Source organism: Acinonyx jubatus, chromosome B4 (genome assembly GCF_027475565.1).
Source record: "Acinonyx jubatus isolate Ajub_Pintada_27869175 chromosome B4, VMU_Ajub_asm_v1.0, whole genome shotgun sequence".
In the NCBI taxonomy this organism is placed as follows: domain Eukaryota; kingdom Metazoa; phylum Chordata; class Mammalia; order Carnivora; family Felidae; genus Acinonyx; species Acinonyx jubatus.
The window spans coordinates 27769541-27788557 of NC_069387.1; the positions used below are offsets into that span (position 1 = coordinate 27769541).

The 19017-nt window shown below is 47.2% G+C and overlaps 2 long non-coding RNA genes across 5 annotated transcripts in view; one reads left to right on the forward strand and one right to left on the reverse strand.

Moving 5' to 3' along the window:
* LOC113603641 (uncharacterized) overlaps window positions 1-2135 on the reverse strand; it is a 33524-nt gene extending 31389 nt beyond the window's left edge. Inside the window, exon 1 of the long non-coding RNA XR_008299996.1 lies at window positions 2021-2135. This is a non-coding gene — a long non-coding RNA (uncharacterized LOC113603641). The remainder of the gene's footprint in view (window positions 1-2020) is intronic.
* LOC106977201 (uncharacterized) overlaps window positions 1033-19017 on the forward strand; it is a 30168-nt gene continuing 12183 nt past the window's right edge. Inside the window, exons 1-3 of one of the 4 annotated variants that reach the window (XR_008299993.1) lie at window positions 1039-1775; window positions 4011-4138; window positions 17571-18352. This is a non-coding gene — a long non-coding RNA (uncharacterized LOC106977201). Of the gene's footprint in view, window positions 1776-4010; window positions 4139-4701; window positions 5748-17570; window positions 18353-19017 lie in introns of those variants that run through there. The other 3 variants (XR_003425302.2, XR_008299995.1, XR_008299994.1) reach the window with 3 other exon arrangements.

The following is a 19017-nucleotide window of genomic DNA, read 5'->3' on the forward strand; positions in this document are numbered from 1 at the left end:
GAACAAATTTGTCCAAGGTGTAACAAAGGAACCAGGCGGAAGGAGACAGCCTTCATGCTGGCAAATCAATCTTGGTTAGCTCTCCCCACAGCAGCTCCTTCTACCTTCCAGGGCCTGGGAGAAGTCGGGGAAAATGGTGCAGCAAAGTTACCATTACCCTTCATCCACATCAGCCAGCTTCTAAACGTTACTAGACGCTCCTTGAAAACCAGCAATCTGGGTCAGGACGCTGTGCAGGAGCTCCTTAAAGGCTCTATGCAACCCTGTCTTCCCCAGACTTGCTTCATGATGGTATCTCTCTTGGGGGGGGGGGAGGGGGCAGCAACCTCACACTGATTCTGTAGAAGAGAGTTTTGAAATCACTGCACTGCGGGGAAACCACAAAATAATAAATTCTAAAAGGTCATTCTGTTTCCATGTTGTACCCGTGGGACTCAGAGTGGAGGAGGGCCCACAGTTTGGCCTCACCTCCAAAACAGAAAATGCATGAATGCTTTGTCCTTAACTTAAAAAAGCCTGATTACTCATGGGTTCACCAAATACTTAGGGAACGTGGTGGGGGCAGGCACTGTGTTGGATATGTATGTAGACTGTACCCATGAACAGGCCAGTTTCAGCCTCAAGAAGCTCACAGTTGGAAAGAGACGATAAACTTTGTCCAGCTGTGCATGTCTTGAGAAGTGCGACATGCCACAGGATCGCTTAATAGGACAACCTTATGTTGGTTGTACAGGCACCAAGGAAGTGACATTTCACCTGAGGCCTGAAGAATGGGCAGGAGGTAAACAGGGTTAGGGGGAAATCCACGCAGAGGGGACTTGTGTGGATAAAGGGCCCTTCTCCTAGGAAGCTTCTGCTCACCCTTCCAGACTCAACTTAGACCTCCTTCTCTCTCTGGAGGCTCGATCGAGGAACCCAACTATTGCACTTAACACCCAGAGTCCTGGTTAGCTGTTTCCTTGCACCCGGCCCGCCTCACAGAGCGGCCACATCTGAGGACCGCCGGGTCTTGTTTCTTCATATCCCCAGCCGGTTGCCTGCTATCCCGCAATACAGAGGCACAATAAGACGCTTGTCAAAGAAGGAAAGGGAAGAAAAGAGGAAAGTAATTCACTAATAATAACCTAGCTGTATGCACAGGTTCATTCTCCACCAAGTCTCGTTTTTTGTCATACACAAAGAGAAACAGTTATACTCAGGGCTCACAGGTCCACCTCCACTTCATACGTTAATTTAGTCTCCAAACATTTGTGTTAGGACCTGCAGCCACAATAACGCAGAAGATGCAGTGTCTGTGTTCCAGGAGCTTATGATTTAGTGGTGGAAACTCAGAAATGCAGGGCTTTCTTTCTTTCACCCACTGTGAAGCACAAAAGGCAGGACGAGTTCCGATGTCAACTGTCCACGCAGGATCTGGGCCTTGCCCACTGAAGGCTGGCTTTAAAGCTGCCAGCCCAGAGTCCTGCCCACGGAGGGGCTGAGCTGGATTTCTCACTCTAGTTGCAGTAAACTTTCCTGCCCCTTCACGTGTTCCTCCCAGCAAGGCTGAGACGACCCAAACTCCCGCTGCCCGAGGAGAGGGACCCCGGGGCCGCCCGACCCTTCGTCACCGAGCGGGATCGCCGCCCTCCAGGCCGCCCACCTCCAATGCTCCGGGCGGCGCAGCCCGCGCCTCTGCAGACCCAGGACGAAAGCGGGCGTCGGGCGCTCAGGGGGAGCAGCGCGCGCCTATCCGCCGGCCCGCCCCCACCCCCGCACGACGTCACCCGGATCACGTGAGTGACCGCCCCCCGCCCCCGCCGGCTCAGCTGCTCTGCCCGGGAGCGGGGGGAGTCGGGGACGGGCGGCGCGTCTGCTCGGCCCCTCCCCGACCCCTCCCCCGGAGCCCAGGCGAGGCGTTAAGCAGGGGGCTCCGGTGAAATTGGAACCAGTGTTCTAAATTAAGGGGAGCAGATGTCCCTGTTTTGCTCGGGAGGCCTGGGTGGCCTGCTGTTCAGACAGAAATCGTTGAGGCACTGACCTTCCGGGGCCGCTGTCAATCTCCGCGTGCAGATGGCCAGCCCGAAGCCCTGCCCGCTCCTCTGCATTGGAAATGCGGCAGCAGGGGGATCCGGGCAGCTTGAGAGAAAAGTCTGCGTGGGGGGGCGGGGGAGGAGGCCCGGGGGAGACAGAGGGCAGGAGAAAAAGGCCTGCTCCGCGCACAATGGAGCCCCCGTGGCGGCCCCTCGGAGGACAATGCGGTCCCCCGGGACCCGCGGTTGGCTGCGCCAGGCCGGCCGGCCCGCGCTCCAGCTGCCTCTTCAGAACAAGGCCGTGCAAATGTGCCCACTTGATTCTAAATCCTCTTAGGCGCTATCCATGTGAACGAGGGAAGGGGTGGCCTTAACAATCCTTTACAATCGGAGGCCTGGGAACCCCGGTGCTCGGCAAAATGTCTGCACCACGCATGCAAATGGAGTCCATCGCTTGGAGAGATCGGCAGAAAATCTCTCTGCCCGGTAGTCGGTGAACAAAACCAACCGCCTGCAGTAAACACTCATACATCTGCCCCTTCGATGTCACGCAGGGTCCTGAAAATTTTTCAGGGTGTTTCCCCCAGAAGAGACTTAAATGTTCAGAAAAGCCAGCTAAGCTGCGCAAAGTCATTAGTCACCCAGGTATTTACACTGTTTTTCCTATTTCCTTTCTCTCTTGGCCTCTGTGGTCAGTAGTATAAAATTCCTAGGAACTCCCACCTAAACACCAGCTTCCTGTTTATGCTCTCAGTGGCTTTAATGTTTAGCTGTTAAAAGCAGTTGACCAAAGCTCTATGCAAAGATCAGCAAAGGTTTGCAGGTGAATGGGGGGGGGGGGAGAAACCCCAAAGGAGTAGGTCAAAGGTCCAGGTTCATTTTTAATCACTCGTGTCAAAATCACAGGAGAAAAAAAGATAAAATTAAAGTGTAACTTAATGCCTACGATCTTGGTTCATTTCATTTGGCCCCTGTGTCTACAGCATGAACCTATAAAATATGATACGCTAGTCTAAAGGATGAACATTTTCATTTCTAGCCGTCAAAAAAGCCTTTTTTTCAATGTGGCATGAAATTCTTTTGTTTCAGAAGGTTACAGTTCACACATAGGCACAATCTGTGTGCGCCTGTATGTGCCTTACACCTCGCCATGGCTGTTCTTGATGTTGCTGTGCAAAATGCTGCACTTAGGTAGCTATTTGAATTACAGCCTCCCTGACCTGGGAAAGAACCCTAGAGGGCACCTCACCTAGCTCTTGCCTGTTACAGAGTTCCGTGCACAATTCCCAGGGAGTGATTAGCTATTTTGTGATAGAATCTCTGTAGAACTCCCTTCCTTAGAAGATAGCATCTCTCTGGGGCGCCTAGGTGGCTCAGTCGGTTGGGCGTCTTAGGCTCAGGTCATGATCTCACTGTTCGTGAGTTTGAGCCCGGTATCAGGCTCCGTGCCGACAGCTCGGAGCCTGGAGGCTGCTTCGGATTCTGTGTCTCCCTCTCTGTCTGCTCCCCCCTGCTTGCGCTCTGTCTCTCTTGTCTCTCAAAAATAAATAAAGATTAAAAACATTAAAAAAAAAAGAATATAGCATCTTTCCTTGACAATTTTTTTTTTTTAATAAACTTTTCCCATATATAAAACTGGAGTCTGTCTTCGTGGAGACTAACAGAGTCATGCAGAATAAATCTAGTCTCTCTTCCACATGATGCTACCCTTCAAATATTTGGAGGCAAGGCTCATGTCCCCTCAATCTTCTCCCAGAGAAAACATCTCCAGATCCTTTAGTAGTTTCCCCTGTGGGTCTGAGTCTCCTGCACTGTCTGTTTCAAGTTATCTAGTGATGCTCCGGTTAATCTAAGTCCCTTTGAAGCTGAAGATAGGGCTTCAATTCATGCTGCAATTCGGTGCATGGGAGGAGTATGGCTCAAAACCCAACAGGGAGAATCGGTCCGACCGTGTCCCAAGTTGTTCCAACAAAAATAAATTTTGGTTTTCCATGTTAGTCTTTTTTGACTGTGTGTCAGTAATGCCAGACTCCGTGATGAAGCCGAGGCACGAAGGAGAAAGCTGTATTGTGTGCCAGCACTGGGCCCTACACGTTCTGCATCTTACCTTCACGAAAACACTCTGAGTAAGTACTACCGTCACTCCTCTTTTACAGAATCAGGGCTGAAATAATCCGCACAAGATCACACAGCTAATAAATAGTAGAGTGAGGTCTCTGACCTGTGACTTGTAGACAAAGCTGCTGCCCTAGGGTCTTGTGGTCAAAACTGAGATCCTGTGTGTTTTCTTCAGCATGCTCTTATGACATACAGCTTTAAGTCAAGGCCAGTTTGTATGCATCATCTTTATACAGCTACAAAAAATTCTGAAATACAAGAACTTTAGGCGGGAAAAAAAGGTTCTTTCTGGAAGCAAATGGAACAGAAATTCCAAGGTAATGCCCAAAGTCATCCCAAACATGCTTTTATTCCAGCGGTATTACTTAACGGCAAAGTGTTATATTACCCTTGAATTTCCTGCCTTAGGCTAAGAGTAGGCCAAGCCCTTGGCGCTAAATTGTTCCCTGTATTTGGACTATAGCACAACCAATGCCATTGCCCCTTACTCACGCCTGCTCTCCAGCATGTCAGTTAGTCAAGAAAGAGGGAAGAATATGTTTCCCGTGCACACACTGTAATTTTTTTCCAGGGTGGCTCAGCCTGCCAGAACAAAAGTAAAACCACAGAGAGAAGATTTAGATCAGCCTCTTGATCTGATCGCCCTGCTGCTATTTTACAGTTTTAGGAGGGGTTGAACATCAAGCACTTGAAACTGTCATCTACACATTCCTTCTCAGAATAAAGCAGCATTAGCATGTACACTGCCGAATTATTTTCTACCCCCAAATTTCGGAAACGCTTTCTCTCCGGGAAAATACTCTACAGAAGGCACACTGAATTAACGGAGTTATTTCTAAGGAAGGCTCTTAGAGTCTGCAGTGAACTGTCATGTGCTGACATCCGGCCAGGTGGACTCTGAGCCTTAGCAGACATGTTGCTTAGCCGTTTAGATGTTTCTAATTTGTTTTTGATTATAAATAGTGCTTGAGACACCTTTTCCTTACTGCCTCATCTGAAGGACGCTCCACCATCACTGTCACATGAATCTATGTCTTTTCTTCATAGTATTTACAGCAATCTAATGCTGTTCTTGCTTACATGTTTGTTACTGTTCTACCTTATCTAGATCACACTGTGCATAAGACAAGTACCTTCGTCTGTCTTGTTTATTACCAAGCATATATTTTTTTGAATAAATACGTCTTCGGGGTGCCTGGGTGGCTCCGTCCGTTAGGCATCCGACTTTGGCTCAGGTCATGATCTCGCCATTCATGAGTTCGAGCCCCGCATCGGGCTCTGGGCTGAGAGCCTGGAGCCTGCTTCAGGTTTTGTTTTCTTCTCTCTCTACCCCTTCCCCACTCACCATCTGTCTGTCTCTCTCTCAAAAATAAGTAAATATTACAAAATTTTTTTAGGGGCGCCTGGGTGGCTTGATCGGTTAAGCGTCCAACTTTGGCTCAGGTCATGATCTCACGGTCCGTGAGTTCAAGCCCCGCGTCGGGCTCTGTGCTGACAGCTCAGAGCCTGAAGCCTATTTCAGATTCTGTGTCTCCCTCTCTCTCTGCCCCTCCCCTGTTCATGCTCTGTCTCTCTCTGTCTCAAAAATAAATAAACATTAAAAAAATTTTTTTTAATTTTTTTAAATAAATACATTGTGTGTGTGTGTGTGTGTGTGTGTGTGTGTGTAGTTCTTGTACAATTATTTTCTTAAATCCTTGGAGTAGTCAAATTCCTACCAACAGAAAGTAGATCATAGTTGCCAAGGGCAGGGGCAGGGAGAATGGAGAGTTAGTGTTTAATGGATACAGAGTTTTAATTGGGGAAGACAAAAAAATTTGCAGAGGATGTACAACAATGTGAATGTACTTAATGCCACTGAACTGTGCACTTAGAAATGGTTAAAATCGTAAATATTAGAATGTGTATCTTTAAAAAAAATTTTTTTATGTTTATTCATTTTTGAAAGAGAGAGAACACAAGCAGGGGTGGGACAGAGAGAGACGGGGACACAGAATCTGAAGCACGCTCCAGGCTCTGAGCTGTCAGTACAGAGCCCGACGCCAGGCTTGAAGTCATGAACCATGAGATCATGACCTGAGCCGAAGTCAGAAACTCAACCGACTGAACCACCCAGGCGCCCCTAGAATGCATATCTTTTAACACAATAAAAATAGATTCTTTGAATTGGAAATCTTGGGCTAAGAGTGAGTATATATATTTTATAAGTTTTTAATGTTTATTTTTGAGAGAGAGAGAGCACGAACAAGGAAGGGGCAGAGAAAGAGGGAGACACAGAATCTGAAGCAGGCTCCAGGCTCAGAGCTGTCAGCATAGAGCCCGACATTGGGCTCTAACCCACAGCTGTGAGATCATTACCTGAGCTGAAGTCGGACGCTTAACCGACTGAGCCCCCAGGCGCCACATTAGTGTATATATTTTAAACTGGGGTATGTATTACTAAACTTCTCTCCAGAAATTATGCCAATATCCATTCCGACCACTAGTGCTTAAGAATAGTCATTTCTCAGCACATGACCAATGCTGTTTTCTTTTTATTCTTTGTATTTGATGAGTAAACACACACACACACACACACACACACACACACACTTTATTATTGTTTTATTTGTGTAACCATACTTATTATTAAGGGTTTAGTATAATTTCATACATTTGGTATTTCTTCTTTTGTGAAAAGCCTATGTGTATCCTTTCTCATTTTTACTGGGCTGTTTCCTTTGATTTATAGGAGTTCCTGTACAGTAAAGATAATAACTCTTAGTCTGTTATACAGTTTGCAATTAATTTTTCCCAGTTTACTCTTTCTCTGTAAATGTTATTTGTGAATTTTTGGTACGTGAAATTTAAAATTATATGCTGAATCAATATCATCTTGGGGTGAAAAAAAAACCCTTCCTCAGTCCAAGGATATAAAAATATCCATCCGTGTTTTTATGCCATACATTTGTGGCTTCGTTTTTTATACTTAGATATTTGCTGCATCCATGTGTTGGTGGCAAGAGGCAAGATAAAGATCCGGCAAAATTGTTATTTAACTCATCAGTTATTTTATCACCATTTATTACATAATCCATGTTTTCTCTCAGTAATTTCAAATGACTTCTTTCTGTTGTAACAAATAACCGTAGTCTTAGATCTGTTTCATTGCTCTGCCTGTTCCACAGACCACGCTTTTTTATTTACACTAAGTTACCAGTATATTTAGACGGTACCTATTGCCATGAATCCTAGATTAGGGACCAACCTCTATGTTTGGGAATTAATCCATTACTGGAAAAATTTTAAATTATGTATAAATATGAATTGGAATGGTACAGTCTGATAGAGAATTTCCTCTGCTGGGAGTCAGCAAGGAAGAGAGAGTGTGCTCTCAGCAGACACTTAGAAGAACCAGTGATAGGAAGGAAAAGGCTTGGCTGGGATGCTTGGCACAGAGCCAGGGTCTGCCCTTACATCCCACTCATGTTCCCCAGCTAGATTAACTTACTTACCCGTGTGGCAGACAGAAAGCTGGTGGGCTTTGCCCTCTTGCTATTGAGTCCTATCTCTGCCACTTCCTAGGTCTGTGGTCTTAGAGAAATCCCCTAAATGGTTTGTTTATTCCAAGGCTAACGCTAGTTACCTAACATGATAGGTAGAAAGCTTGAGCAATACACTTCAATGCACTCTAGAAGTGATAGCCTCTACGTATTTATTACCATTATTATTATTGCTACTACTACTACTACTACAGGGGAGGGATACTTTCCCTCCACGCCTTCATGCTTCTCCCTATCCACCTGAATCCTTGGCCTCGCTCCTTCCTCGCGAGACATCCTTCTCATCTTCACAAGAGCTGCTAATAGAACTCAGGCCGCCATCATCTGAAGATGCGCACTCAGGCCGTCTCTCTTCCGCTTGACCTCACTGCTGGCGTCATCAGTTAGGTCAGGGTGTGCTCTACAGACATTCTTAATTTGCTAGTCCCGCGATTCAGTTTTTTGGTGGGGATTGGGGTGGTTAAGAGGTCTGTTTGGCCTGAAGTCTAAACCACAGATCCTGCTTAACCAGTGAGCACTCTGCTGGGGGCAGTTGGGAGATAACCGTCAAGTGGTATTTTGATTGCCATTCTGTCATTATTCCTCGGGTGCTGTTACACACTTACCCCTTGTGTGTCATTACACACCCACCTCGTGGGACGAGGAGAGGCTGACAGAGACCTGGGGGCATTCCTAGTTCTCCAGCGACAATATGACCTTGGTCATCAAAGCTTCACCTTTCTGACCTCTAACCCCTGACAATTACCGGTCCCTTGTATGGGTCAATCACTCCCATGAGGAGGATACTCTGCACGGTACACATAGTTAGAGCTCAGGAAACATTAGTTATTATCACTGCTATTACTGTCAGCGGTGTCTCTATGGAAGGCAGGTACATGGCATCTTCTGTGAAACAAGGTACCTCCACGTCCAGTCTCCTTCTTCATACCCTTGGCCTTTGCTCACCTCTAGACCCTCTGTGCTCTGGGCCTGGGACTCCTTACCTGGCTCTCTCTTCACTGTCGACTCTCTGGATCCAGCCTACCCTCCACCTCAGCCCCTGCCTTTCCTTCTCAGGTTTGCCTGTGCCCTTCACATTCTGTCTCCATTTCTCAGGGTGGTGTTTTACCAGGCAACCTGCCAATGTGGACAAAAGAAAGCCTAGTGAGGCTTTAAGCGTCCTGGAGCAGAGCAGGAGGGAAGATGAGAGCTGCAAGGCCAGCAGGGCATTCTGGGAAGGACAAGCAGGCTGTCAACCATGGGCCAGGGAGCCCTGGCCACCGTACAGCCTTCTCTTGTTACAGGAAGGTGGGGCAAGATCATCCTCCAGTGTCCATTCATTCATTTGAGGACTGTTTGTCCAATGCCTGTGCCACATGCTGGGAATCAGGTGGGCAAAACGGACATGATTCTTATCCTCGAGGATCTTCCAGTCCAATGTGGGGGACAGACTATAAAACAAGTGACTAGAACCACCCAGTGTGGCAGGTGCTGTCCAGGCACAACAGGGCACTGAGATCAATGCTAAGGGCTGGTGTGGAGGTCCCTGCGGACCTGACTCAGGGAAGACCTCTCTGAATCCCTAACGCAACTTTCAGCATGAACTTATTTTCTCATCCCAGAAGTATTTGGAAAGATTTCTACCAGCTCTTCCATTTGCGAGTATTCTAGTGACGAAAGGAAAAAAAAAATCACAAGGTAGTGAGCTAGGGAAACCTAAAAAGTAGGATGCCAGTGTTCCCAGTCATTTTCCCCTCTTTGTGTGCCCTTTGACACCTTTTACTTGATTGCTTTTAGGCCTGGATTAATTTTTTCTGGCCAGAGGCCCATGCTAATTTGCATGGCTATTCTATATACGGGTCAGATCCGCAAAGACAGCAGGCCAGCCTGAATTCACAAACAGAGTCACATCCATCAAGTGGCCCAGAGCTCAATATAGTCACCATAGAAGAATGGAGGGTAATGAGAAATCCTACCACAGCCTGAAATCGTGACTCACCAGGGTTGCCCTGTGGTCAAGCTCATGGGTAAACCACTCCATCATCCTTATGTTCTGCTTGTCAAACACTTGTGGGATTCCATTTTGGGCTTTAGACATGTAATTACGGTTCCCATTGTTTCCAAAGCCAGAATTAAGCCTCAGATTATATAATTAATCGTGAGTTAGGTGGAGTGCCTACTTTCATTTTAGACTCTCATCTATGATGTTAATACAAATCCTTGTTTTGTTCAGTAAGACCATATATGCCTGAGCCACGCTAGTCGATAAAATACACATTAGTGTTGTCATATTTAGCTGTTCTTAAGAATAGGTAACTGGAAGGCTTACTTACAACTGGAGTTAAAATCCATTATGGGAAACTCCGTTCTTTCTCTGTCTTTGTTGACAGAATCAACAATTCTTTCGGTAACCAGAAGTGTGTGTTCGTTTCTTCCCATATTCATTCATTCGATCAGTCAACACATACTATTTTAGGTCTATTATGAGGGAGGGAGCTGTGCTAAGTACAAAGTAAGAGGATAAGGTCTCTGGCCCCAAGATTGGACAACTGAGGTGGTGCCCACCTTGGGGTGAGCAGTGGCAGGTTGTACCTGAGTCTATTGTCGTCTGCGCCTGCCCACCCCACCCGAGACGCATCTGAGATTCTGATTTGCTAGGTCCTGAGTGAGGTCCTGGCATGCGGAGTTTGACAAAACTTCTAGGGTAATTCTGATTACACCCTTGGATTATGAAGCATGGCTCCAGTGATCTCCCCAGAATCCGATAGAACTCCCCTCCTTTTGTGTTCTTCACCCAAACCAGAGAGTTATCCAAAGGCGGCCAGTGCCTGACTTGGACCACAAGAAAATCATGCCCGTGGCTGTGAGAATCTGCCCATTCCTGAAGGGTTGTTTCCAGTCACAGGGGCAGGCCTACTCTGGCCCCCAACCAACTCTGGCCATACGCCTCTCTGCTGTACTTGATCCTGGGCTGTTTTGGGCCCCCTGTGCTGAACTTTCCTGGGCACCCGACCTCTATACTTGGCTGTAAAATTCTGTCTTCTGGTGCTGACTTTGCAGTTACACCTCTCATGCCTGTCCAATTGCCCTCATTAGTCAAATGGAGACCCAGGGCACCCAGGCCACGGAGGGCAGACTCTTGGGCACCTGGACTGAGCAATTGCTTTCCTGGGGGCTGAGGTGTATGGAGCTGACCAAGCAGTCAGAAAAGAAGCCCTCAGGAAAGTGTTAAATCCCAAAGGGGCAGTTGGGCAGGAGGACTCAGCCACACAGAGGCTAGACAGGGAGGAAGAACTCAGCATGACACCCCCCAAGAAAAAGCGGGCTCTGGCAACAGGGACAGCTCGAATGTGGGTGGGGTGGGAGGGGACATGTTCTTTCTATCAAGTGACCACAGGTGTGGGAGGGGTGTGAGAGGACAGATAGAGGCCTGACCGGAAAGCAGGCCTCAGAAAGGACACAGCCCCACCTGCCACTGCAGAGGAGAGGCTTCCTCTCCTCCCTGGCTGCCTTCTTCCCCCTGCTCCCAGCCCAGGCCCCTCCCGCTCTGCCTATCCAGGACTAAGCAGGACTAAGCTCTGGTGACCCATAGACAGCCACAGACATCGCAAAAATACCGTCTTTGAGTGATGGGCAATAGCGTTTATCAGGCAAAGGCCATTGCCAGCTGGTGAATTCTGGTTTGTCTTAATCTCTGTTGTCATGTCTGATCTGATATGGATGTGACATTCTGCCTGGTGGGGCTGACATTGGGGACAAGTCGGAGACAGTATATTCCACGCACTGTAATTACGTTTAAATTTTGCACGTGGAACATTTGGCCCAACCCACCCTGGTTCAGGCGCCCTAAATCTCTTGAACTGATAAATAGAGTCAATTCATAACGCCTCACTTAAACTAATGAGCTTTATAAGTACCGACAAAACCAAGAACATGAATTTGCTAGTTTTATTTTTCCTAGTTGTGGCTCTTTACTGTATCTTGACTTTAACTTTTTGTTGTGTGTCATGTGTTTGTTCATTCAGCTTTTAGCAAAGCCCTGTTAATGTGGGACCACCTGGCCCCAAACTACACCTCCTGTTCCACCTCCCATGCATCCCTGTCATGTCCCCCACCCCACCGCTCACACCCGCCGTCTTGCACACTCGACGTGTAAGCAAACAGACACAGTCTCTGTCCATGGCGTTGCTCAGTCAGGTGAGGGTGACAGCTATGCATCAATTGTCCCAAGGTGATGAAGGCTTTAGTAGCATTTGGCCCGGGTCTTGAAGGACACAGAGCAGGTCATCAAGGACGGTTCTGCAGAGGCAACAGGTGCCAAGGGACCGGGGAATGGTGTGGTCTGGAGAGGGCATGCCCCCACGACAGGGAGTACGCGGTAAGAGGGCAGCTGGAGAGGAGTGCTTTGGGCTGGTCCTGATCAGGACATTCTTGCCATTCTGCCTGCCAGATTAATGGGACCAGATTTCCAGTTCACATGTGTCCAGCCACCCTCATGGCTTACTGCTAAAATAGAAAACTCCGACCGTTGTTCTTGGGAGACAGGGAGGGAGTTGGTTTAGGGTGTTTATTTCTCTTCCTTTTGACGTTAAAGCAAACCACATTTAACTGCTGCCCGGGTCCCTGTTCAGGTGCGCGGCAGTCCTGGCAGCACCTGGGTCCCATCCCTGGCATGGCCCGGCCGCGACAGAGACTGATGGCGGAGGCCTCAGGAAGCTCTGCAGCCCAGGGCTAAAAATAGGTGAGCAAAGAAGCACAGACTCAGGGATAAATGCTCTTACCAGGCCCCAGGAAAGCCAGCTGTATCAAGTTCAGGCTTCCTCCTGGCCAAGCCACAGGGTCGTGAGAGACTTCCCATATTGGCTTCTGGAGCTGGGAAAGGGGAGGAGGAAGTGGAGAGGCAGGATGTGGTGGTGGGGCTGTGCTGCCTGGAGAGCCAGAGCTCAGAGCAGAAATCCTCCTAAGGACTCTCTGAATGGTGCTAGTCAGTTTAAACACACACACACACACACACACACACACACACACACACACACAAGCACAAATGCACAAAGCCCCCCCCCCCCCAAATCTCTTTGCTTTAATCCCTTGTGGAAACTGGGATTTGGGATAGTTCTTATGTGGGTGGCCAGCTCATGGTTTTCAAGGTCTTCTGAGTATGTGTAGCCACCAGCAAAACCATGAAAAACATGATATTTGTCCTGTTAAGGCCAGATGTGCCTCACGTTTATGGTCATGAATGAGGGACAAAACTCTGAGCAACAACTTATCAGGGGTGACTCGCAAAGAACCCAGCTGAATCAGGATGTGTGACTATAGCATGAGTCCCTTTTCTGACCCTTCATGCCAACCTGTCTGCTGAAGGTTGGGACAGTTTCCTTTCAGGGGACTTGGGTCAGAGGGGTTGGGAATGTGATAGGTTTCAGTCCCGATTCAACATGTTCTAGGACAGAAAAAATACTTCCTCTTCGTTTTCGACATCGTTCCAGAAGAAAATAGGAAAAAAAAACACGCCCAGGAAGATGTAACATCACTGTCACCAGTAGATCCCCAGGGAACCACTTTAGTGGGCTTCCATTAGCAGGTGGATGCACTGTTTTCCATGTGTATTAAACATGAGAAGCTTTGAGCACATTTCTGGTGAGTCACACTGAGGGGGATGACTATTTTTTTTAGACTCTGACAAAGATCGTGACCAAAATATCTAATGCAGCTATCATCAACATTTTGGGACTGGCACATTTAGAAATATTGAAAGGCTCTACCCTTTACCTTTTTATTTTTATTTTTTAAATTTACCTTAAGCAATGCACTTTATTTTCTTTTTTCTCCTAGCTTTTTTGAGATGTAATTGACAAACTTCTACCCATTTAAATCCTCCTGCAATTTAAGGAAAAAAAAAAGATCCTCTCAAAGAGGCTGCTCCCTAACTCTTTCCTGACTCTCAGAAGAGTCTTTCTTGAAAATATATTTTCCCGGGGTGCCTGGGCGGCTCAGTCAGTTAAGTGTCTGACTCTCGATTTCCTCTCAGGTCATGATCTCACGATTTGTGAGTTCGATCCCTGCGTCGCGCTCTGCATCGGCAGTGTGGAGCCTGCTTGAGATTCTCTCTCTCTCTCTCTCTCTCTCTCTCTCTCTCTCTCTCCCCCTTCCCCTGCTCTCTCTCTAAAAATAAATAAGTAAACATTTAAAAAAAGAAAATATATCCTCCTCTATGTCTGTAAGATAGGATTGACACAAGAAAGGATGCGTGAGGGCACTAGTATTTCCTGAGTGACTACTGGATTCCAGGTCAATGAATGGCCAGTGAATCAGAATTCTAAATGGGCAGGGCTCCTCCATCAGACTAGCACAGGAAGCCTGGAGCCAGGGTAGCATATGGTTAAGACTGTCACCCGAAGCCACACTGCCCAGGTTCACATTCTAGTTCTGCCTCCTCCAGGCAATGTGACTTTGGGCAGTTGTCTAAGTTCTTTGCAACTCAGTTTCTTCTTCTCTAACATGGAGGAAGTGAGTTTCTACTCCACGAGTTTGTGTGGATTTAATGAGCTGACGTACAAGCACTTGGCATACAGTGTCTGGCATACAGTAAGTGCTCAATACATGCTCCTTCTCCTCCAGTGATTATCATTTGCCACCGATAGATCTGAAAACACCTTTTATTAGCTGAACAGTGACTCATTTGGAAAGATTAGCCTGGCACAGGATGGTAACTGCTGCACAAGAACTATGACTTCTTTCAACACGCACACACACACGCACGCACACACACACACACACACACATATACATTTGTTGTTGTTGTTGTTGTCAAGGCACAAAATACCCAATATAACTAGTAGCTTGCCTTTTGGTATCATAGAAACGTGTTTCTCCCGGCACTGTTGCATTCGCAGAGCTAAAGCCTCCCAAGTAGGAAAAAACCTCCACTCCCAGAGGGTAGTTAACTCACCATTGGGATCAGGCCATTACTTGATCCTTCTCCCTTTTATTTCAAAGACACTTTTTGCAGTTACTCAATTTACTTCTAAAGACCTGAAGTGTTATGGAATAAATTTGCTTACGGTGATGGATGGGCATTTTGACAACCCACAGCGTTGCTTCTAAAGCATTTTTATTACCACTTGATAGCACCAAACAGTGAAATAGCACAGGACACCAATCAACGAGGTGTATGTTCCTCCCTGCTTGCAGACAGATCAGGTGACCTGTTTAAAACGGCCCGGCAAACTGGTGACAGGCAAATTGGGATGCCACGGAGCCACACTCTTTTACACGGAGTTAAAATGAGGGAGCTGGTCATCTTCTGCCCATATGTCTTTAATTAGAAACAAAGGAAGTCAGGACTTTTTATCCACTTGAGAAAAACAGTGAAACTTTACAGCTAAATCGAAAATCCCTGTCAGCAAAAGTCTGTGCGATTGAGCTGCTGGAGGGTCCACACAGGGGTAAACATTTGCAACCTGGCTGTCCTGTCCAGTAAGGAGTGACAGTCACCAGAGAACATGAAGGGTAAGGAGTAATAACATGGCCCTGAAGCACTCGGGACAGTCATTGTCCTTTGGCTCTGTTCTCCTGAGGAGAAAATGACACCGCATGTTTTTTCCAAGCCGGATGCAAAACCAAAACCTTGAGCGCAAATGTTCCCAGTCAAATGAAAACGTTCTGAGACCTCAGAAATGCTCACTCACCAAAGACCATTTTCCTGACTCGTAATTTGGTCAGTGACCACTGGTTTTAGAAAGGTTCCGGGTGGTCCAGTTTCCTCTGGGAACTCTGTAGGTTTCATGGTTTCAGTTTCCGGAGTTTTCTGCTTGCCTTGGAGTTCCACGGAAACCGACCTTGCTGAGGAAGTGAGTGCCAGCAATTCAGCTACAGAAGGTGGTTCAATGCTGAGGAAAAGAAAACCTAATTAGGATTCCTCCCCCTTTCTTGATACCCTTGGCTGGCCTGAGCATGGCCTGCGTGGTGCAGATGGAGACTTTAAAGTTTTGACCCCTAGTACACTTGCAGAAGGAAGATGCTCAGCTTAAAATTTCAGAACACTTTATAATGATCTATACATTTTTACAAGTGCCTGTAGATCTCCTTCCACTTCTTTGGGGTGTCAGAACCGCTAAGCCTCAAGCATGGCCCTCCCTAAGGGCCGGAGGCCGTTGTGACTGGGGCTGTGTGAGTCTCTGATGCCCGTGTACTTTCATGCAGACCTCTAATTTGAAGTATGCAAACTAGGTTTTCCCCTTTCGGAACCATCCCATACAATTTAGTTGAGGAGTGTGCACGTTTCACAGCAGGAGGAATAGGGGCCGTCCAAAAGGGATGGAAATCGCTCAGATGAACAACTTGCATTTACTCTCCTCCTGGGGGAAAGTCAATGAAGAAACATCTGTTGTGAAAGTTCGAGCACCATCCAACTTTCTTAGTCCTCCTCCAACTTTCTTAGTCCTTGTTTTGTATAGCAAAGCACTAACTGAAGGCAAGGTGGGGTTGTTGTTTGTTGTTGTTGCTGTTGCTGTTGTGGTTGTTTAATGAACACCCAAGAGAGTCTAATATACAAAAAAAAAAAAAAAAAAAATGGCCCAGGGCACCGTTGTGGAGACAGAATATGAAAAGCAGGTCATTCAGCTTGTAGAAAGAGTCAGAGGAGGGTCCTTCTGACAGCAGACTTGGTTGGGGCTGGTCCGAAAGCTCTGCCCGCTGAGAGCTTACTCTGTAAGAACAAACAGAAAGCAATGGCCAGTTCTTTAAAGAGGCAGGACACTTCCCACACTTACCCACCTCTGTCAGATATCTCTCCTTCCAAAGGTGGGAAGATCATGTGTTTCTTGAAGCTAATCAAGAAGGGGACGGTTTGAGATGCCAAGTGGAGAGTCACCTCTCTAAGGTTCAGTCTTCACCGTCTGTTTGGCAGGGGGAGCCCACATGGATATCAGATGGGAATTTCTCCCTCCCCACTGCACGGCTATTGTGGGAAGATCAGGCAAGGCCAGATCCAGAGCTCTGTATCCAATTAGGGCAGATAGTTCATCAAATGCCAAACTACAAGTTGGTTTTCTTCTTTCCCTTCAGAGCTGCTTTTTCTAAATTCATTATGTCCCTAAGTTTGACATCAAGACCAATTAGAAGAGAATAAAGATAATTCCCTGGAGTGTGTGGGGCTAAACAGATAAAAACTGTCGCTCATAGATCACAGTAGAACTCTCTGGCCCGGGCAAGTCTCCTGCATCAGAACCACTTGGAGCTTATCTGTAGGATGCTTTGGCCTTCCAGCGCAGCTGAAAGAGTCTGCTGCAGTCTGTTTTGCAAAGGTTCCCAAAGTTTTGCACCTTGACTTGTCTCTTCTTGTCTCTTTAACCAGGTTGCTCCCAGAGTATAGTTTGGTTCCATGGGCCAAAGATGTTAGAAGCCCAGGCTGCTCAGATCTGTCACTCAGTCCTGCCCCCTTGCTTCTCAGGATGGAGGAATTCTGTACAAAGGGCTTATCTCTGCTGATCTTGGCACACTCTGATATCCTGTATGTGTGGGCCCCAGATGAGCCCCAACCGTGGCCAGCTGGATGGATGTCACCAGGGAAACTTCTCATCACAGCAGGTCATTTCCTTTCTCAGGCCACAGTCACAAGAGCTATGTCGATTGAGGCTAGGGCTTTCCTTAGGCTAAACCCGAACTGGCTAGAGAGGGAAATCGTGCAGTTTATTGGAGATGTCTGTGATCCACAATGAGATGGATACCTCATATCTGTTGAGGGTGACCTTGGAATTATCTCTGCCTGTCTTCTGTTTCTGAAGGTCATGTACTGTGGTCCAAACCATGTGATTTACCCAAATTAGCACAGTTGAACTGTTCACATACAAATGTCTTTTCTAAAAATCAGCCTAATTCTCTCTCTCTCTCTCTCTCTCTCTCTCTTTCTAAGTAGGCTTCACACACCCAGTATGGAGCCCAATGCAGGGCGTGAACTTACAACCCTGAGATCAAGACCTGGGCTGAGATCGAGAGTCAGAGGCTTAACTGACTGAGCCACCCAGACACTCTAGAATCCGCCTATTTCTATCTTGTGCCTCTAAATATTGCCTGTTATGTGTGCCCGGGGTGTGGATACAGTCAGGCCAAACTTGAGTTTCCATCTGCATGAAGAGATGTTCCTCATATGTCCCCCTATGCCAGTTTGCTGCCTGAAATCCTTGAACAGGAAACTAAATCCTTAATTCTACCATCTGAGCTAAAGACTCTATGCCAATATGACAGCAGAAGATGCTCGCTGAAAATTTCCCACTAAGATTTCAATGACTCATACAGATCCTTACATGAGGGTCAGCTTTTTAGGCCGTCAGTAGAGGGGATAGAAGGATGGTTGGGAGCAAACGGTCCTTAGGACCCTGAAAAAGGAAGAGGGCATCTGGAGGCGCATGAGAAGGGACAAAGGAGAAAATGAAGCCAATCTCACTGATTCCACAGCCTGCCTGTCTGTCAGTTGAGGATTCTCCTGTCATCAGCGAGCAGGCCTGTGTGCTAGGCCTTTCCAGAGGAGGAAAGCTGCCTTTCTCTTGGATGCCAAGGCCAATAGCACATGAAGATGGGCTTTGTTCAATTCACCCTGAACTACACTGACACTCTCCCCCCACCCCCCCACCCCCAGCAGCGTGGGAAGTGGCTGACTTGGTCTGAGGTCCAATTCTTACTCACCTGGTTGTAGCACAGGGACACAGTGCTCTGGTTTCCAAGCCTTGGCTCATGATGTGTCATCAAGGGCAGGCAGGAATCCATAGGCCCATGGCCAATGCGGGTCTCCAAATGGGGAGAAGTGATATGAAAACAGACTCAAATATTTGGGCCATTCCAGCGGGTTTTACAAAAGGCTGAACTGACCTTAACACAGTCCATCCAGGAAGAGGAACTTCTTAGGAGAAGGAGCATCACAAGAAGACTAGTCTGACCCCCTTCCTCATCCCCTTCCCCATGATACTTACTGTCCTTGCCTGACTTAACCAGGCAAGCTCTTTCACCAGTCTGTGCTTTGATGGCACCAGCGGGAAGGACACACGGAGGACCCACGTCTAACTTTTACTTATAATCATTTCTTAACCATTTTTGCCAGAAAGTCCCGGAAGCACCAGTCGTATTCAAAATGTCGCATGTATTGCAGCATGGGGAATAAAGTCAATGGCCATTATAGCATGGTGCAGGTGGCAGATGGCAGCTATGTTTGTGGTGAGCGTAGCATGACGCAGAGATGTTCAAATCACCGCATTGTTCCTCTGAAACTCATGCAACCGCGCGTGTCCACTCTGCTTCAATGAAAAATAAGTAATTAATTACTTAACAAATGATTGTGCATATATACTCATATGATGAGTGCTGTCTGG